The 22,043-nt window shown below is 35.6% G+C and overlaps 1 pseudogene; it reads left to right on the forward strand.

Moving 5' to 3' along the window:
* Positions 1-9,448: 9,448 nt before the first annotated feature.
* LOC116900269 lies at positions 9,449-10,342 on the forward strand (annotated as a pseudogene).
* Positions 10,343-22,043: the final 11,701 nt, after the last annotated feature.

The raw sequence follows: 22,043 nt of genomic DNA on the forward strand, positions 1-22,043 counted from the left end.
CTCTGGGCAATCTGGTTGGTTGATATTTCTGTCCTTCCTATGGGGTTTCAAACCCCTTCAGCTCCTTCAGTTCTTTCTCTAACTCTTCCATTGGGAAGTTCTCATCTAGATCTTTCACTTATTTGGTTAGAGTTACTCCAAGATACTTTATGTTATTTGTGGCAATTGTAAAGGGTGGTGTTTCCCTATTTTCTTTCTCACCACATTTATCTTTTGTATAAAGGGAGGTTACTGATTTTTTTCAGTTAACTTTCTATCCAGCCACTTTGCTGAAATTGTTTATCAGCTATAGAATTTCTCTGGTAGAATTTTTGGGTCACTTATGCATACTATCACATCATCTGCAAGGAGTGATACCTTGACTTGTTCTTTGCTAATTTGTATCCTTTTTATCTCCTTTTGTTGTCCTATTGCTCTAGCTAGAAGTTTGAGTACAATATAAAATAGATACAGGGAGAGTGGGCCGCCTTGTCTTCTCCTTATTTTATTGTAATTACTTCAAGTATTTCTTCATTTTGTTTGATATTGGCTGTTGGTTTATTGTATTTTGCTTTTATTATGTTTAGGTATGGGCTGTGAATTCCTGATTTTTCCAAAACTTTTAATATGAGGGGGTGTTGTGTTTTTCAGCATCTAATGAGATGATTATGTGATTTTTTTATTGAATTTGTTTTTAAATAGTGGATTACATTAATGGACTTTCATATATTGGACCAATCTTTCATCTTTACTAACCCCACATCCAATAGATGGCCAATATCCAAAATATTAAAGAACTCAAAAAAGCTAACCTCCAAAATACCAAAGAGCCCATCAAAAATAAAGGAGTATAGAGATAAACAAAATTCACAACAGAGGAATCTCCAATGGCCTAGAAACAATTAAAGAAGTGAACAAAGTCCTTAGTGATCAGGAATACGCAAATCAATTGCCCTAAGATTCCACCATATGCCAAAAAGAAACTCAAGTGACAGCACATATTATTGAGTATGAGGAGAAAATTTCTCAATTGCTGTTGGGATTGCAGACTGTTACAACCACTCTGGAAATCAATCTGGAGGCTCCTCAGAAAAATGGAAATTAGATCTACCTGAAGATTCAGCTATACCACTCTTAGGAGTATACCTAAATGATGCCCTACCACATCACAGGGTCACATTCTCCACTATGTTCATAGTGGCCTTATCTGTGATGGCCAGAAGCTAGAACAATCCAAATATCCCACAAAGGAAGAATGGATATAGAAAGTGTGGTTCATTTACACAGTGGAATACTATTCAGCTATTAAGAATGCTTGAATTACCCTAGATGCCTAGAACAAATGAAACTCAAGATGGATGATCAAAATGTGAATGCTTCACTCCTTCTTTAAAAGGGGAACAAGAATACCCTTGGCAGGGAATAGAGAGGCAAAGATTAAAACAGACACAGAAGGAACAGCCATTCAGAGCCTGCCCCACATGTGGCCCATGCATATACAGAACAAGAATGAAGCAAAGAAGTGCAGGCCGACAAATAGATCTCTCCGAGAACACAGCCAGAATACAGCAAACACAGAGGCGAAATGCCAGCAGCAAACCACTGAATTGAGAATAGGACCCCCTGAAGGAATCAGAGAAAGAAGTACAACAAAGCAAAGAGCCCAGGACTAAGCCACTACTTAAAGATTATACATATAAAGGTCCTAGTAAGAGTAATGAATGGACTCCCTGACCTCATAGAGCAATGAATATCCTAGTAAGAGCACCAGGGGAAGCCCTGTGTCCCTAAGACTGAACCCCAGTGAACTAGATTGTTGGGGGAGGCGGCAAGGGGAGGATGGGGAGGGAACACCCATAAGGAAGGGGGAGAGGGGATGTTTGTCCGAAACCGGAAAGGGAATAACACTCAAATGTATATAAGAAATACTCAAGTTAAAAAAAAAAAGAATGAAGACATTATGAGTTTTGAGCCAAATGAATGAAACTAGAAAATAACACCTGAGTGAGGTACTGAATAGTACCAAAAGGGCATACATAGTATGTACTCACTAATAAGTGGATATTAGCACCCAAACTACAGAAGACCCAATATACAATTCACAGAATCCAAGACAGTTAACAAGTCAAGGGGCCCAAGTGAGGATGATTCAATTCCATTTAGGAGGAGAAGAAAACGGTCATGTGGAGGCAGAGGTTGGGAGGGGATCTGGGTGGGAGAGGACAGAAGTGAAAAGTGGAACATGGTCAGGTATTGGCTGGGGGCTGGAACAGGAAAGCAGCACTGAGGGCCAGAAGAAAGAATGGAAATATGCAACCAATGAGGATGGAAGGTAGAGGAAACTTCTAGAATGTACCAGAGACCCAGGAGGTAAGAAACTCTCAGGAGTCAAAGAAAGGAACCTCAGATGAAATATCTAACAGTGGGGAGAGTGAAGCCTTGTGCTTGCTAGGCAAGCGCTCTACCACTGAGCTAAATCCCCAACCCCGAGAGTGAACTTGTAGAATCCACCTCAAGTAGAAAGACAGGGCATCAAGAGGAGGGATGGGGTTACCATCCCACAGTCAAAAACACTAATCAAGTATTGTTCCTATCTGAAAGAACGCAAGGAAAAACATGGAGAAGAAACTGAGTGAAAGATGGTCCAGGGACAGGCCCAACTTAAGATCCATCTCAAGGGGAGGCTCCAAAGTCTAACAATATTACTGATGCTAGGGTGTGTTTAAGGACCCTAGCATGACTGTCGTCTGAGAGGTCCAACAAACAGCTGATTGAGGCAGATGCAGATATTACACCTAAACATTGGACTGAAGTTGGGGAACTATATGGTTGAATTAGTGAAAGGCTGGAAGAAGCTGAGGAGGATTGCAACACTATACAAAGACCTGTAGCCTCAACTTACCCGGATGCCCTGAGATCTCTCAGCTCTTGAGCCAGCAACCAGACAACATTCATGAGCTGGACCAAGGTCTTGGACACATAAACAGCAGAAGATTTACTGCTCTGGCCTCAGTGGGAGAAGATGTGCCTAACTCTCTCTCAAGAGACTTGAGGCCCCAGGAAGTGGAAAGACCTTGTGAGGGGGGCATCGTTTTGAACATTGGAGGTGATGGGGAGGAGGAATGGGATGAGGAACTCTGGGAGTGAGGACCTGAAGTGAGCAAATGACTGGACTGTAGAAAAAAAAGAAACAAAATAAGTAAAAAAGAATATGGGATGAGGAAAATAATGAAATCATTCTAAAGTATCAAGTTTTTATCGGATACTTTATTTCCAAGACTTATCCACTTTTCCTGTTTCCTCCATGAAAACACAGCCAGAATACAGCAAACACAGAGGACCAAGGGCCCTCATCCACTGAATGGGCCAGTGGTTTATTCCGACAGCAAACCAGCTAAGTGAATCTTTTCTAACTCTTCCATTAGGGAACTAGTTCTTAATGAATTGAGAATAGGACCTGTCAGCCTTGGGCATTTGCAAAGCTTTGGTTTGCTGAATAGAGAAAGAACTGGAAGAGCTTGCTCCAATTTGTCCCTGGGGCTCGAGACCCCTGATTGGGTTACCTTACCAGGATGATATGTTCCATCCATTTGCCTAAGAATTTCATGAAGTCATTGTTTTACTAGATGAGTAGTAAATGCTATTCCTGTTGAAAGACATCGGTATTTTTTCCAGCTAACCAGAGTCCTCAGATAGTACATGGGAACTTCCAGGACTGAAGTGGTTGCCAATCCAACCAGCAATGGAGTAGTGTACTTCCAAAGACTATGAGTTTTTGATCCACCCTGGTGGACAGGGTTGTTTTAATTTCTTGATGAATAAGGATGTTGAAATTTCTTTTGACCTACAGCCATTCAATATAGTTGAAAATTTTTTATTTAGCAATGTTAATATCCTAGTAAAGCAGGTAAGAGTTATTTTTCTCCTGTATTTTCTCATAATGACAGTGTCCTTTACCTTACAGAAAGGGAAGCCCATTTGTGTCCTGATCTTAGAGCATGCTTCATTGATAAGACTGAACCCCCAGTGAACTAGATTGTTGGGGGAGGTCTTGGATCCACTTGACTTGAGCAAGATTAGAGTGGGGAGGATCTACATGGGGAACACCATTAGTTGAAAATATAACTGGATGAAGCCCTTTGGGACCGGAGGGGGATGTTTCTGGGTCTTCGAAACTGTTGAACCTGCCTGGGAATAACATTCACTAAATGTATATAAGAAATACCAATATCCTGAGTTTTTTGTTATTAATAATGCAAATTGCTCTTTCTAAAAAAAAAAACAAAAAAAAACAAAAAAAAAAAAAAAATCAATCTTAGTTCAGAGGCTTAAAGTTCTTGTTATAGAATGCAAACAGAGCCTTTTTCAACTGAGGTCAATTGCCTCAGTTCCAGTATTGCCTCAGTTCCAGTATCCCATTTTAAATAACCTATTCCTTATTGGAAACAAGAAAAAATGGACTTCTTCACTAATAATACATGTATTTATTTGCCTATTATAAAATACTGCTATTAGAGTATATATGCTGTCAAATATTTTGATTCTGGTATTATCATATGCAAAACTAATTCCTTTATAATTATGTGATGCATCCATCAAGATTCACAGGAAACATTTTAAACCAGGAAGAAAAGGAATCTCTTAACAAAGCATCCACTTTAAAGATCTAATTCTACTGAGAGTTTTTCATCTCTTGAGGTTAATTTTCTGATTTCAGATAGATGATGTAATATGGAACAGTTTATTCCCATCTTCATGATCCCTCTGTACTTCTCAATAAGGTATGCAGGGTGGGAGTTAGGTTCTTAAAATGTGTGTGGGTTACTCATTGATGCTGACAGAGACAATGTTACTGAGGACATTTATACTTCTGTCAACCCCATAGTGAGAGGATAATTATAAAATCACTATGAGAGCCTTCTATTGAAATGGCTGCTAACAGTTACATGAAAAGAAATTAAATTGTGCCATGCCAAACTCCATCTCACATCAAACAACCAGAATTCCAGAAAGGATTCTGGCCAGTAGGATTATTTTTACCTACAGTCACATTATAATCTTCCACACAAAAGCTCATTGGATTCATGAACATTTGAAATACCAAACTTTTTTAAAACATTTTTTAATTGTGTATATTTTATGGTGTAAGAATTCAGCATTTGTTTTCATAAAGTATAGTGACTATCATTTACTTAATAATCACAAAAGCCAGCATAGATAAATCCTTTTATTAGTATTTCTTTGCTGTATTTTTCATATCATGGATTATTTCCCTCATATTTTCACATAACTTGTATTACAGTATGTCCATCAGGTCCTGCTTTTGTAAACTGTTTTCAAATATGAGAATTTAGGGACTAAGGTTTTAGCTCAGTGTTAGAGTGTTTGCCAGTTTAGATGTGTTTGAATGTTAGCATACAACTATTCACAATAGCAAGTAAAACAAAAGATAATTAAGTTTAGGAAAATATATTTCAGGTGGTTACAGATTTAGCCCTACAGATATTTAAAGAGCATCAGTCTAGCCTCTACACAAAGTGGAAAACAACATCAAAGGTAGTTTTGAGACTAACATAAGAGCCAAGTTATTTTTGCAAAAGTAAAAAGAGGGATGATAAAATGACTGGGTGTTTTAATAACATGGTTTGGGACTTTACGGGCGATAGGGGAGAATCACTGGAGAGCTTGAAAAGCTGTGATGTAAATGATTTATATATTAAAAGGACATCTATATGTTTGAGTTTATAGTGGATGCTACAATGTGAACAAATACATGTATAAATCATAAAAGGTTCTAGCTAAAAAAATGTACAGTTTGCTCCTCATGCAGGTCTCCCAATAACTAGAGCCGGGCTGTCCATGAGTCTTGCCTGCCCGTGGGTCCTGTTTCCCTCGCTGGTCCCACTTGTCTGGCCTCAGTGGGAGAGGACAAGCCTAGTCCTGCATTAACTTGAAGTGCTGGGGAAGTGGGGATGTTGTCTGGGGGTGGGAGGTCTACCCCTTCTCAGAGGAGAAGGAGAGGGTGATGGGGGGAGTGAATGAATAGTAAATAAATGAACAAACAAACAAATAAACACAGATTGGGTTAGCATCATCAAAACCTACTCATTATATAATTCAACTATCATACTGTAATCCTAGGACTTTATAAGAGTTTACAGTATGTGTCACAGGTTTTATCTATTGAAAAAATTCATAAATTCTTATCCTCTGTGACTAAAATTATTGTCTAGCCAAGTAGAGAAGCACTATTTGTTTCATAACTTCTCATATAAATATATAAATAAGAAAAGAATAATTTTAGTTAAAATATTGCATTTATTCAAGTAAACATGCTGTTTTAACATGTAAATTTAGTTTAATTGAGTCAGTCATTGCAAACTAAACCTAAGAGAGTTGTTAGTGCCATTGTTTTATAGAAGAGAAACAATTACAGTGCCTTACTCATGATCACACTTTCAAACAAGTTGGCAACAATCCAAGATACCAGGATTTGTAGTGCTATCACACTGTAATATCCAGCACACTCTGACTGTATATTATTGTGCATGAAGATTTTTTTAGTATTTGAAAGAAAAATATGAGATATTTTTATACTTTTTGTTTATTTTTCATTTCCTTTTTTGGGGAGCTTAGAAGGGCATAGAGCAGATATGAGAGGATAGGGAGATAAGTGGGATTAGAATTCATGATGTGAAAATCATAAAGAATAAAAAAAGTTAGAAAAATGAAAATATGATATTAACATAGTCAAAACAGTGGAACTAATTTCTACAGTCTCTGTGGTTGAACTTCTTACTTGGGTGTAAAAATATTTCTTCTCCATGCTTGCTCAGTTTAATTCAGTCAGAATAGCCGTCCTTCAATTCAAACACAAAAGGTCTTTCCTCTGGAAAAACACCCTCAGTTGTCTATCCAAGTATATATCGAGTGGAAGCCTTGGATTATATACATGCTGATAACATTATATGGGCAGAGAAGGTCATATTTATGTATTTTGGCATACACACCCACACACACATATGTGTGTGTGTATGTGCATATGTATGTGCATATGTATGTAGGTATGTAGATACATAGGTATGTTTGTGCATATATGTAACAACAGTTAAAAGATGTCATGAATTTGAGGAAGAGCAATAATGGTAACATGGTTGAAGTTGGAGGAAGGAAAGAAAGGAAGAAAATTATTCAACCATATTATAATTAAAAATATATAATTTTAAAAGGCCAGAAAGTGATCCTAAAAGAAATTGTTTGCTCCTCTCTGGATATTCTTGTCATCTGTGGAATAGAAGTAAATTCAGCTCCATGATCTTTCTCCTTACAGTCTGTAGCTTAAGATCCAAATAGTCATTTCTTATTTATAAATTCTACAGTGTCATATTCAGTCATAATAACACAAATTATGTAAAAACACTATCACAATAGCAGAAAATTAGGATCAGGATAAACTTCTGTAAAAGTTAGCGAGAATTAATGAGTTTGCTCTTGCTCTGGAGATATGCTTCCCCCGAGTCACACCTAGGGGAAATCTGTAATTGTTTATTTTTATCCACGACAAACATTTAAGGGAAGATTCTCCTCAAACTTTCCAAGTTCTCTCAGTTTTGAGGTATGTACCACAGTGTTCTGCATCTGCCTGTGCAGCTCTCAGCTTTTCATATTTATGTTATTCATAGTGTTAATCTTCATTTTCAAGTTGGCTTAAAAATGAGGTAATCAGATGAAGCTTATGCCTTACATTTTATCTGTTTTCTTTATAAGAAGATTTTAATGATTGATCTCCTCTGTATGTGTATATGAGACTTAGAGATAAAAGAAAGGCAGGATTTTGTATAAATTATACTCAATTGCTATATATTTTTGATAGAGTACATTCAGTAATTAATAAATTTTCTCTGCATGTTCACTATTAGTTAAGGGATTGCATAGGATTACATGGTTTTAAATGTATAATCATTTGTATAATTTATTTTCATACTGTATGACATAAAACCGATAATAGGTTATGAGTAAGTTATCACACATTGAACATCAGAGAAATCAGGAACAAATAAAGCAGTTTTCAAATGTGGCCAACTCCAGAATATAAATGTTGGTTCATGAATTCAACCAAGCTACAACAATAGAAACAAAAATATTTAATTGTGATATCAAATATTGCTTCATATGTGATTCAGGAAACATTTTCATAGATCATTTTGCTTAGAATAAAATAATAGGATGGGGGCTAATATATTCAGTGTTTACTTTAGATCACAAGTAATTCTCTAAATGCCCTGCAGATCCTGTCCTTGGTGCTTGATTGCAGCCTTTGTATCTTTTGGTTTATTTCACCCAACACAGAATTTCTATTTTAATTTATTATCCACAAAATGGGGAATCATCACTCAGCATGCTCTTTTAAAAATATCTTCTGGGAAGTACTAAACAATACCATCGCCTATACTTTTTCATGTATATTACATGATCACTGGTAAACATAATCATCTCAGACATTCCAAATAAGAATATAACTCCTGCAAATTTTAATAATATTTGTAGAGGAGCACTGTTAACTGCATGCATTATTTATATAAAACCTTCTATGTATGATAGCATGCATGATCTGGTATGCTTATAATTCCTTCTCCACTGTGAATATGAGAACACAAAATTTCATTTCTTGTTATATAGGCTTGAATTGTATGTCACACAGGAACTGTTCTGGCCAAGGAAAACTCTGATGTTCTTTCTCAAGTACTGTCTACTTGTTTTGAGGCAGTGATTCATATTAGGAATTGAAGCTCACTGTTTCAGCTATCCCAACTGAACATAGAGCCCCAACATTTGCTTTGTCTCCATGTCATCCATACACCATGCCCTGCTATTCACCTAGGGACTGCTGTGAGATTAATGTCTGCAAGCTTGTGAAGTTAGCACAATATTAATTACTGTGCCTTCCCATTCCATGTTAATTGACTTTAATGGATTGAATATGTAACATTGTGTGTGTGTGTGTGTGTGTGTGTGTGTGTGTGTGTGTGTGTTTTGAGTGACATGGTAAGACATAATTCCTCATAGCACAATTCTATCAGAGGGATGATGTGACTATAAATCTGGAAGAACATATAGGATTTAAGTTAATGTTTGACTAGGAATACTTATTGGCTTTTCTTTATAATAACTGTTAATATCATAGAAGTCACTAGGGTTTTCCATAGAAAATATATTGTGAAATATCTGTAAGAAGTACAGGTCTCATATTCTACATTCATGAATAAGTTTTCAAAATTCTCAAGAATGTGAATTTTTTGGATTCTCAAAATGGTGTTAATTATTTTTTTATTTTCATCATTGACTTTACATGTTTAAGAATATTCCTTGTTTACAAAAATTACTTGTTTACAAAGTACTTTTTATAATATATAATATTTAACTACTTTATTTCATTTTAAATCCACAGAGAGTAATAATTTATATTAACAGAAGTGAGAAGATGCTCAATTTCACAGATGTGACTGAATTTGTCCTTTTGGGCTTAACCAGCAGAAAGGAACTACAAGTTCTCTTTTTCATCATTTTTCTTGTGGTCTATATTGTAACCATGGTGGGCAATATTGGCATGATGATATTAATTAAGATCAGTCCACAGCTTAGCAGCCCAATGTATTTTTTCCTGAGTCATTTATCATTTGTTGATGTGTGGTTTTCCTCCAATGTCACTCCTAAAATGCTGGAAAACTTGCTATCAAAGACGAAAACAATTTCTTACGCTGGCTGTTTGGTACAGTGCTTCTTTTTTATTGCCCTTGTTCATGTGGAAATCTTCATTCTTGCTGTGATGGCCTTTGACAGATACATGGCAATTGGAAAGCCTCTGCTCTATGGCAGCAAATGTCCAGGGTGGTTTGTATTCGGACTTATTTCTTTCCCTTTACATACGGGTTTCTGACTAGTCTGGCTGCAACCTTATGGACTTATGGCTTGTACTTCTGTGGGAAAACTGAGATCAACCACTTCTACTGTGCAGATCCACCCCTCATCAAGATGGCCTGTGCGGGGACTTTTGTAAAAGAGTATACAATGATTATACTTGCAGGCATTAACTTCACATACTCACTTTCTGTTGTCATCATCTCCTACCTGTTCATTCTCATTGCCATTCTTAGGATGCGCTCAGCAGAAGGCAGGCGCAAGGCATTTTCACCCAGGGTCATCTCACAGCTGTTGTAATATTTTTTCTTATCTTTATGTATCTCAACCCACTGAGGAGTTGGAAAGGAAAAACAGTGATATGTTGAATCCCAAAAGTCTGAGGAACAAAGATGTCAAGGAAGCCATGGATAAAGTGATTAGCCGAAAGTTCCTAACAAAGTAAAGTTTAGATATATTTTCTCTTTTTGAGGTAAGCATTATTTCTTCACACATGGAAATGTAAAGTTTTGTGGGAAGAAAAGAAAAACAAAACTGGATGCATTTTAGACATAAACAAAATAGAATAGGAGATTTATGTTGGTTATAATATTGGTTACTAAAATTGTAGAATAGTTAATTAGAAAGATTGCAAGAAAGCTCTGTGCTGTGCTAAGTTAAATTATTTTTATGTTAATGTAGTATCATCTTATAAAGTGCATATGACATGACAAAGTAACTTGCAAATGCTTCATTTATGGTGCCTGTATAGGATTTCTAACATAAATATTTGGAAATAGAAAATATATGGAAAATGGAAAGTCTTCCCAAAAGCAGCAAACTGATTGGTGTGCATCACCAGATAAAGTGAACACTGGGTGATGGTGATTCTTCTCGAAATTCTGAATTCAAAATTAAAGCAAGAAATCTGTTTGTGATATTGTTCTAGATATGATCTGCAAATGTGTCCTGATTTAACTTTATTTCCATCACTCATCATTCTTTACCAATAAAGGAAAATAAAGTCTTATTTTTCTTATCTGTATTTCAACCTCATGAAAATTCTTACCATCAGATGAGTATACAGAATAATAGATGTGACATAAAAAATGCAATATAAATCCTAGGACTGAAGGAGAGAAGGGTAGCTAAATCTGTATATAAGAAATATAGTCTTGGTGGCTGGGGTAATTGCTTGAATGTGAAGAGCATTGGCTTATCTTGGCAAGGACATAGTAATATCCTTAATCTAAATGTTCTAGTTGATTGACAACATTAGAAGTGTTTTTTTTTTCAAAATCATAAAGAATGGCCACCTACATCTGTAGAAAACATGTGCATATATGTGTGTTTGGGGGGGAAATTCTTCCTTTAGTATCATGTCTAGAAAAATTGAATCATAAAATGAGAGTTTTTGGCCTCTCTCATCTCTCTCTCTCTCTCTCTCTCTCTCTCTCTCTCTCTGTGTGTGTGTGTGTGTGTGTGTATAATCTCTTTTTTTCAAAATCACACACATTTTAATAAATAAAACAATTCAAACAAATACACTAATCTAAACAAATAGCTTTTGAAACAGTGCTTGTATTGTCTCCTGCCCCAACTTTCATTAGATCAAGGCCTAAATTATCTATTTAATATCTCTGTCTCCTTACTGTGTGACCTATTTCCAGGCTCTCTTTTTATAAAATTCTCAAGGCATAAATTTCTACTGTCTGAGATAGGCTAGGTACCCTATGCCCTGAAATCAACCTAATTTTTAAGATCAAATACCTCAATATTTTATTATTATTAATTCCCTTCTGCTTACTGTATAAGTCGATTCTCAGATATCTAATTTATCATGGCAGGAATCAATCCCAGAATTCCCGTGGAGCCCACTTTTAAAGAATTTGAGTACAGCCTAGCAAAACCTTTTCAAATTGTCTCTAAAGCATTTTTATACTAAATCTCTCTTCTGTGCATCTTAACATCTCTGTATACTTAAACAATTACCACTATACTCCCTTCTGTCCATAAAAACAATTGAGTCAAGTTTCCTTATCTGTATCTTTTGTTTCTTAGTTTCTCACCTCCTGGGTCTCTTGAATATTCTAGAAGGTCCCTCCACCTCCCTGCTCCACCAAGATTGCATAATTTCATTCACATTACTGGCCCCCAGGGATTCTTGCCTGTTCCACCAATAACCTAATCTTTCCCCCTCCCCCTACTCTCTCCCACTCAGTTCCTTCCCTCCCTCTGCATCCTGTCAATAATTTCTTTTCCTTCCCAAGTGGGATTAAATATCCTCCCTTGGGTTCTTCTACTTGTTAAACTTCTTGAGTTCTGTGGGTGTATCTTCAGTGTTCGGTGCTTTTTTGGCTAATAGTCACTTATTAGTGAATTCATAACATGCATGTCCTTTTTGGTCTGAGTTACCTCACTCAGCATGATATTTTCCAGATCCATCCATTTACTTCAAAACTCATGATCTCCTCATTCTTAAAAATGAATAGTATTCCATTGTGTAAATGAACCACATTTTTCTATCCATTCTTCTATTAAGGGACATCTGTTTTTTTCCAGCTTCTGTACTCTTCTATCGCAGATAAGGCTGCCGTGAACACAGTGCAGCACTTGCCCCTGTGGTATGGTGGGACATCTTTTGGGTATATGCCAAAGAGTAGTATAGCTGGATCTTCAGGTACATCTATTTCCACTTTTCTGAGGAACCTCCAGATTGATTACAAGAGTAGTTGCAACAGTTTGCAATCACCCCAGCAATGGATAAGTGTTCCACACCCTTGCCAACATGTGATGTCCCTGAGTTTTTGATCTTAACCATTCTGATTGATGTAAGGTGGAATCTCAGGGTCATTTAACTTTTATTTCTCTGATGACTAAGAATGTTGAACATTTCTTTAAGTGCTTTTCACCCATTTATGATTGCTTTGCTGTGAATTTTGTGTTTAGCTCTATACATCAATTTTTTTTATTGGGTTGGTTGGTTAGCTTCTTGAGTTCTTTATACATTTATTGGGCATTATATCTCTATCTGATGTGGGGTTAGTGAAGATTTTTTGCTAAAGTGTAGGTTGCTAATTTGTCCTTTGGACTATGTCCTTTGACTTATAGAAGCCTTTTGGTTTCATCAGGTACCATTTATCATTTCTTGATCTTACATTCTGAGCCATTGGGATTCTGTTTAAGAAATTTTACCCAGTGCCAATGAGTTCGAGTCATTTCCTACTTTCTTTTCTGTTAGATTCTGGATTTATGTTGAGGAACTTGATTCACTTCAACGTAAGCACTGTACAAGGTGACAAGTTTGGATTTAATTTCATTTATCTAAATACGGACTGCCAGTTAGACCAGCACTTTTTATTGGAGATTCCTTTTTTTCCCATTGCATATTTTTGCCTTCTTTGTCAGAGATCAAGTGTCTATAAGTGTGTAGATTTAATTTGAGTCTTCAGTTCTATTCCATTAATCAACCTCTCTGTCTCTGTACCAATCTCATGCAGTTTTAAGCACTATTGCTCTGTAGTACAGCTGGAGGTCAAGAATGGTAATTACGCCAGACGTCCTTTTTTGTTAAGAATTGTGTTCGCTATCTTGGGTTTATCATGTAATCTGCAAATACTAATACCTCTTCTTTGCCAATTTGTCTTATTGCTGTAGATAGAACTTTAAGTACTATATGTAATAGATACACATAAAGTACTCAGCATTTTCTTGTCCCTGATTTTAGTGAGATTGTATCAAGTATTTCTCCATTTAATTTGATTTTGGCTCTTGGTTTGCTGTGAACTGTTTTCATTATGTTTGGGTTTGGGCCTTGAATTCTTGATCCCAACAATTCTTTTAAAATAAAGGTACATTGTATTTTTGTCAAATTAATTTTCAACATTGAATGAAATATTCATGTGATTTTTATTCCTTTGAGTTTATTTATATAGTGGATTACATTAAGGGATTTTCATATATTGAATCAACTTTATATCCCTGTGATGAAGCATAATTGATTGTGGTGAATCATGATTTTTATGTGTTCTTGAACTCAGTTGCAAGAATTTTATTGAATAGTTTGCATTGATATTCATAAGTAAAATTTGTCTGAATTCCATTTTCATTGGGTCTTTGTATGGTTTAGGTATCAGAGTAATTGTGACTTCATAGAATGAATTAGGTAGTGTTCCTTCAGTTTCTATTTCATGGAATAGTTTGAGGAGTATTGGTTATTCACTTCTTTGAAATTCAGGTTGTATTCCACAACAGAGCAATCTGGGCCTGAGCCTTTTTTTGGTTGGGTGGGTTTTAATGAATTCTTCTATTTCATTAGGTGATATGGGCCTGTTTAGATAGTTTACTTGTCTTGATTAAACTTCGGTACTTGGTATCTCTTTAGAAAATCATCCATTTCATCTAGATTTTCCAGTTTTGAGGAGTAATGGCTTTTGCAGTAGGATCTGATGACTTTTTGAATTTCCTCAGCTTCTGTTGCTATGTCTCACTTTTCACTTTCTGCTTATGTTAATTTGGATTCTATCTCTGTGCCCTTTATTTGGTTTGGTTATGGTTTTATCTATCTTGTTGATTTTCTCAAAGAACCAACTTTTGATTTTGTTGATTCTTTATATAGTTCTCTTTCTTCCTATTTGGTTGATTTTGGACCTGGGTTTGACTGTTTCCTGGCCTCTGCTCCTTGTGGGTATGTTTGCTTCTTTTTGTTCTAGGGCTTTCAGGTGTATTGCTAAGTTGCTATTGTAGGATATATCAAATTCTTTTAGGGGACACCTAGTGCTATGAATTTTCTTCTTAGCACAGCTCTCATTGTGTTCCATAAGTTTGGGTCAAATGCTGTGTCAGCATTTTCATTGAATTCCAGGAAGTCTTTAGTTTTTTCCTTTATTTCTTACTTGACAAAGTTATCATTGAGTAGAGTTATTTAGTTTCCATGGGGATGTGAGTTTTCTGTTATTTTTATTGTTATTGATGTCTAGCCTTACTCCATAGTGATCTGATAGGATAGGGCTTATTGTAACTTTCTTTTATCTGTTGAGGTTTGTTTTGTGACCCATTATATAATAAATTTTGAAGAAGGTACCATGAGGTGCTGAGAAAACAAGTATTTTCTTTTGTTTTTAGGCTGAATTGTTACATATATATATTTATATATATATTGTTACATATATATATACATATATATCATTTGGTTCATAACTTCTGTTAAATTCACTGTCTCTGTTTAGTTTCTGTTTCAATAACCTATCTATTGGTATGAGTAGGGTGTTGAAATGTTTCATCATTATTGCGTGGGGTTCAATGTGTGTTTTGAGGTGTTGTAAACTTTCTTAATGTGTGTTTTGAGTGTCATAAAGTTTCTTTTATGAATGTGGGTGCCCTTACATTTGGAATATAGATGTTCAGAATTAAGACTTTCTCCTGGTGGGTTTTTTCTTTGATGAATATGAAGTGTTCTTCCCCATCTCATTTGATAACTTTTGGTTGAATGTCTATTTTATTGACTATTTAGATGGCTACTCCTCCTTGTTTCTTGGGGCTATTGGCTTGCAAGAATATTTTCCAGCCTTTTACTCCAAGCATTTATCATTTAGGACTCTTTCTTGTATGCAGCAAAATGCTGGATCCTGCTTGCATATCCAGTCTATTGGCTTATGTCTTTTTATTGGGGAATTTAGTCTCTTGTGTGATATTAAAGACAGATGATTGTTGCTTTCTGTATGGCTGTTGTTGTAGGTTGCATTATGTGTCCTTTTGGCTTTGTTGTGAAATGATTAATATCTTGGTATTTTTCTTTAATTTAGGTATCCTCCTTGTACTGGAGTTTTCCTTCTACAGGGCTGAATTGGTAGATAATTATTGTTTAAATTAGGTTCTGTCATTAAATATTTCGGTTTCTTCATCTATGATGATTGAGAGTTTTGCTAGAAATAGTAGCCTGGGCAAGTATTTGTGTTCTCTTTGCATCTGCAGGACCTCTGTCCAGGTTCCTCTGGCTTTTAGGGTCTCTGTTGAGAAGTCTGGTATAATTCTGATAGGTCTGCTTATGTATGCTACTTGGCCTTTTAATATTCTTTCTTTGTTCTGTGCATTTGGTGTTTTGATTATTATGTGAGTAGAGAGTTTTCTTTTCTCGTTCAATCTATTTGATGTTCTCTAGGCTTTTTGTACATTTATAGCCATCTCTTTCTTTAAGTTGGGGATGTTTTCTTCTATGATTTTGTCAAAAAAGTTTCATAGCCCTTAGAGCTGGGAATCTTCACTGGTTTCTATTCTTATTATTCTTAGGTTTGGACTTTTCATTGTGTCCTAGATTTCCTGGGTATTATGGTTATGATTTTTTTTATGTTTTGCATTTTCTTTGGTCCTTGTGTCAATATCCTCTCAGGTGTCTTCTGTGCCTGAGATTCTCTCTTTTTATCTCTGGTATTCTGTTGGTGAAACTCACATCTATAGCTCCTGACTTTTTTCCTAGGTTTTCTATTTCCAGGGTTGCACCCATTTGTGGTTTCTTTGTTGTTTCTACTTCCATTTTTAGGTCTTGGGGCCCTTTGTTCAGTTCTTTTACCTGTTTGGTTGTGTTTTCCTGTATTTCTTTAAGGGCTTTATTTGTTTCCTCTTTAAGGATTTCGGTTTACCTGTGTTTTCCTGTATTTCCTCCAGCAATTATTTATATCCTCCTTAAAGGACTTTATTATCTTCCTGATATAGGATTTTAGGTCAGTATCATGGTTTTCAGGTGTGTTGAAGTATCCAGGGCTTCCTCTGGTGGAAGAACTGGGGTTTGATGGTGCCAAAGTATATTGGCTTCTGTTGATTATGGTTTTGTGCTTGCTTCTAGTCTTCGTGTTATTTCTGCTGTTAACTGACCTGTATGTCTCTTTTGTCTGTAAGTTACTCCAGGTCTCCTGGGATACCTGTTGCCCTGGTTTTATCAGAAATGCTTGGAGGCCTTTAACTGTGAGGTCTTCAGATCTTCACACACACCAATAATCTGTTGCCCTAGCTGCAGCAGATCTCCTGGGAAGCCTTCTGACTGTGGGGTATTCAGAGGGGCAGACATACTGATTATCTGTCCTGCCTGAAGGTGTAGGCAGGAATGAAGTTTGTGTGGAGTGGGATATGTTTAGAATCCTCCTGGTATCCTCATAGATCCCAGCTGCTATGATTATTTGGGAGGATCTGTTACATGTTTTTGGTGCAGCAGATCTCCTGGGAAGCTTTCAGATGGTGAGGTCTTCATAGGGGCAGACATACTGATTATCTGCTCTGGTGGAAAGTACAGGCCAAAAGGGGTGCTCTCTTAAAAATTAATTATTTAATTTTTCAGAAAATATTTTTCTCATTTTTTACATACTATATATACTTTTTATTTATTTATAATATTATTCTTTTATACATTACATTCTTCCTGAAGTTTCCCCTCCCTCCACTTATTGCAATTCCCAGGATCACCTCCAGAAACAACAAAATCATCTCATTAGATGCTAAAAAAGCTTTTGACAAAATTCAACACCCCTTCTTGATATTAGCTTTGGAGAGACTAGAGAAAAAGGGACATACCTAAACATAATAAAGGAAATTTACAGCCTATAGCCAGTATCAAATTAAATGGATAGAAACTCAAAGCAATTTTACTAAAATCAGGAACAAGACAAGGATGTACACTGTTTAAATATCTATTCTATCTAGTATTTGAAGTTCTAGGTAGAGTAAGAAGAAAATTGAATACAAATTGGGAAAGTCAAAATATTATTTGTAGATGATATGAATATATATGCATACACATATACATATGCACATGCATATACATATACATATCCAAAAATTCTACCAATGGTAGTAGCTTCCCTAGATACAAATGACAAATGTGTTGAAAAAGAAATTATGAAAACAACGTCCATTAAAATAGCTGCGAAGAATGTAAATTAGTTTGGAGCAACTAACCAAGTAAGTAAAAGGTATGTATGACAATAACTTCAAGTCTTGAATAAAGGAATTAAAGAAGATATCAGAAGATACTAATATTTGACATGCTCATAGATCAGTAGGATTAAAATAGTAAAATTATTCATCTTATCAAAAGCAAATGCAATTCAATTCCTGTCAAAATTCCAACACAATCCTTCTCTCCTTGAAATGACAGTACTCAACTACACATGGAGAAACAAACAAGCAACAACAATGACAAAAACAGACTAATTAAAACAATCCAATACAATAAAATAACTCCTGGAAGTATCACCATTTCTGAAATCAAGATGTCCTATAAAGTTATAGTAATAAAAGTCACATGATACTGGCATAAAAACAGAAAAGTGGATCAGTGGAATCAAAGACACAGATATAAATTCATATACTTATAAACACCTGATTTTTTAATATAAGTAAGCCATAAACACACATTGAAAACTGTAAAACAAAAAGATTTCCAAGAAACTGTGCTGTTCTAACTGTATGTCTACATGTAGAAGAATGCGAAAGATCCATATTGATCACCCTGTGTAGAACTCAAGTCGAAGTGAATCAAAGACTTCAATTCAGTTAATTCAGTTATACTGAACTTGATAAAACAGAAAGTGAGGAAGTGCCTTGAACATATTGGCATAGGAGACAAATTCCTGAACACAATACCAGTAGTGCAGGCATTAAGATCACCAATTAATAAATGGGACCTCGTGAATCTGAAAAACTTCTGTAAGGCAAACAACATCATCAATGGGACAAATAGGAGCATATACAATGGTGAAAGATTTTCACCAACTCCATATCCAGCAAAGGGCTAATATCCAAAATATGTAAAGAACTCAAATAAGAGCTAGTGTAAGCCACAAAACATATTTTAGATATTAAATTGCCCCATGCAGAAAAGGTTTTGTCTCCAGAATTGTACTCCTAGGATACAGCTTGGAAATGACTTATGAAAGCGTGTTATTGAGATTCAGTTCTCTACATACTTGCAACCATGATGCTTTACTGGAGCCTTAGTGGGAAAAGAAATATATGCTACTGAAATTGTTTGTAATCTAAAACCTTGTTGGACAAAGTGGTATTCTCTATTGACAAGGGTCTGACCTTTAATTCCTGATGTCACTGTATATTCTCTATAAAGCTGCTGAAACTCCAACAGGGAAGGCAAATTACTGAAGAGAATCATTTCTTCCATCTCCCCACTTCAGTTTCATTCAGCACTTGTGCATAACAGGCATGCAGAAGCCAGAGCTTAAAGTTGAACTCCAGAGGAGGAAAAATAAAAAAAGACTTCTACTCCACACCTATCAAAAGAATAGAACCAGAGACTAGGAATTCTTTCAAACTAGGTGTAGGGCTAGGGGTGACCTTATTTCTTCCCACCCAAAAAACTTGAGAGACTGTTTGCTCTTTTGAAATTAGAAGATCCTTAATTTCCCATTTTTCTCAGTTTAAGACTTAAATAAAATCTGTCTCTGTAGCATATATCAGAAATGATGGGACAACCTGGAACTCTGGTCTCATCTTCGAGGAGAATTCTTTGCTTTGTCTCACAGCTAACTTTAAGTACATTACGTTTACATAAATATTTGTCTTTGTCTTGCTATACATTTTAAGTTGGCTACATGCACACTAGGAGACAAGTTCAATTTCCATAACTCCTAGTTCAGCCAAATTTTACCCCCCTCTTTTACCTTTGTATTCAAGATTTTCTCCTAGATTTAATTTGAATTTTTGAGGCATACACTTGTCATACATATGTTTTATGTGGAAAATTTATCTTACTTCAACTGATTTTCATTTTTTAACTTTCTATTTATACAAAAGGTATGTGTGTGTGTGTGTGGGGGTGCAAATTTGATTTTCATTTCCATCATCTTTCTCTTCTACTGATCTGTGCATTTATCCTTCTGTCAATATAATACCACCTTGATTATTGTAGATCCATAGATCTTAATACTAGATTAATCTTTCTAATTTATTCCTCTACTTTATGTTTCTGCTATTCTGCTCTATTTGCCTATAAATTTGAGAATAATATGGTCTCTATAAATGATCTTGCTGAGGTTTTTACACAAAGGGCATTAAGTCTTTGTGTAACAATTTGAATAAAATTGACAGTTTCCTCTGCTGATTTGTCTAATTAGAAATTACAGCTTATATGCATTTTCGTAGATTTTTCACTTTGCCATGAGTATTTTACAATTTTTAGCACACATGCCTTTTTTTTTATTAACACTTATTAACACTTAAGTGTCTCATGCTTTAAATTCTTTGGGATTTCCCATTTGCAAATAAACCACTGTGTTTTTTCCTTTCTAAAACAACAACATTCTACTCTACTTATAGATCAGTGCCTGACTCAGCATTCACTAATCAGAGAAGCCATCTTCTGCAGTAGATAGGAACAAATACAGAAATCTGCAACCTGATATTATACAAAGAGTTAAAGACCTTGGAACACTTAGCTCTAATCCCTCCCTTAAGAACTCTAGAATGAAATGGCAGAGGAGGAAGAAAGTATGCAAGTTTCAGAGAAGATGGAGGACTCCAAGAAAACAAAATCCTCTAAGTCAGTGGTTCTAAACCTTCCTAGTACTATGTGACTCTTAGATATAGTTCCTCATTGTAGTGACATGCAAACATTTAAATTTTTTTGCTACATTATAATGGAAATCTTACTACTGTTGTGAATTGTAATGCAAATATTTTTTTTTCTGATGTGTTAACCAACCCCTGTGAAAGATTCATTTGACCCCAAAAAGATCATGACCCACAGGTTGAGAATGTGGTTCTAGGTCAAATGATTGATGTACGTCCGTACACATGTGAACTCACACAGACTGAGGCAGCATTCATAGAGTTTTTATGGGTCTGTACCTAATGGGATCCTAGAGCTAAAAAAGGAAGTGTGACTGTATCTTTACATCTAACTTTGTTTCTTGTGCTTTCCCCGACCACTTTGGTGTCTTTTACTTATATTTCTTTGTTTTATTCTTTACTGATTTGTTAGTTTTGTTTTACTTTTTTTATTATTATCCCTTAGAAGCAATTTTTTTTCTCTTGGAAGACAGAAGTATGCAGATTTTGATGGTATGGGATATGGGGAGATACTGGGTAGAGTAGCAGAAGAGGAACTATAGTCAGGATATATTATGTAAGATGGTTTGATCTATAAAATTAAAAGACAAAAGAGCCAGTTGAGCAAGCTCTGAGGAATGAGCCATTAGAGTCCTCCAAGGGACTCTACAATGCAACTGATTTCTGGTTCCTGCTCAGTTTGAGTTCCTGCCTTGCATTCCATCAAATGAACTGTGATTTAGTATGTAAGCCAAATAAACAAACAAACAAATGAACAAAATCTTCTCCTCAAGTTTCTTTTGATCATGGTGTTCTATCAAAACAAAAATAATCCTATCTAAGACACTTAAGAGTTATCCCTATCTGTCTGTCTGTCTGTCTATGTCTATATCTAAATCAATATATACCATCTGTTTTTCTGTCTATCTATATGTCTATCCTCTTTCTCTCTCTCTCTCTCTCTCTTTCTCTCTCTCTCATCTATCTATCCTTTGTCTATCATTTATCTATGTAGCTATCTATCATCTGTCTGTCTATTGATCTATTATCTATCTATTATCTATCTATCTACTCTCTATCTATCAATCATATAATCTATGTTTCATCTATCATCTATATATTTTATCTATTGATTTATCCATAACTATCAATCATCATCATCTACCATCTATCCACATCTATATATCTAATGTACCTAGTTTTGAGGCTGTTGTGGAAAGTATTATTTTCCTAAGTTCTTTCTCTTTTGGCCTGTCTTTGACCTATAAATTTTTGTGTTAATTTGGTATCCTGCCACCTGGCTGAATGTATTTATCAGCAGTAGAAACATGCTGGTGGAATTTTAGGAGTATTTATCTATAAGGCTCTCTCATCTTCAAATAAAGATATACTGCCATTTTCCTTTTCTATTCACATCTTCTTGCTTTTCTTCAGTAGTCTTAAGATTTCAAGTATCACATTGAATAGGCATGAGGATAGTACACATCTCTGTCTTCTTCCTGATTGTAGTAGAAATGTTTTGGGTTTTTTTCTTCAGACCGATGTAGGCTGTGGGCTTATTCCCTCGGTCCTGCCAAGACTGAACCCCCAGTGAAAGTGATTATTGGGGGGAGGGT

Source organism: Rattus rattus, chromosome 5 (assembly GCF_011064425.1).
Source record: "Rattus rattus isolate New Zealand chromosome 5, Rrattus_CSIRO_v1, whole genome shotgun sequence".
NCBI classification, from domain to species: Eukaryota; Metazoa; Chordata; class Mammalia; order Rodentia; family Muridae; genus Rattus; species Rattus rattus.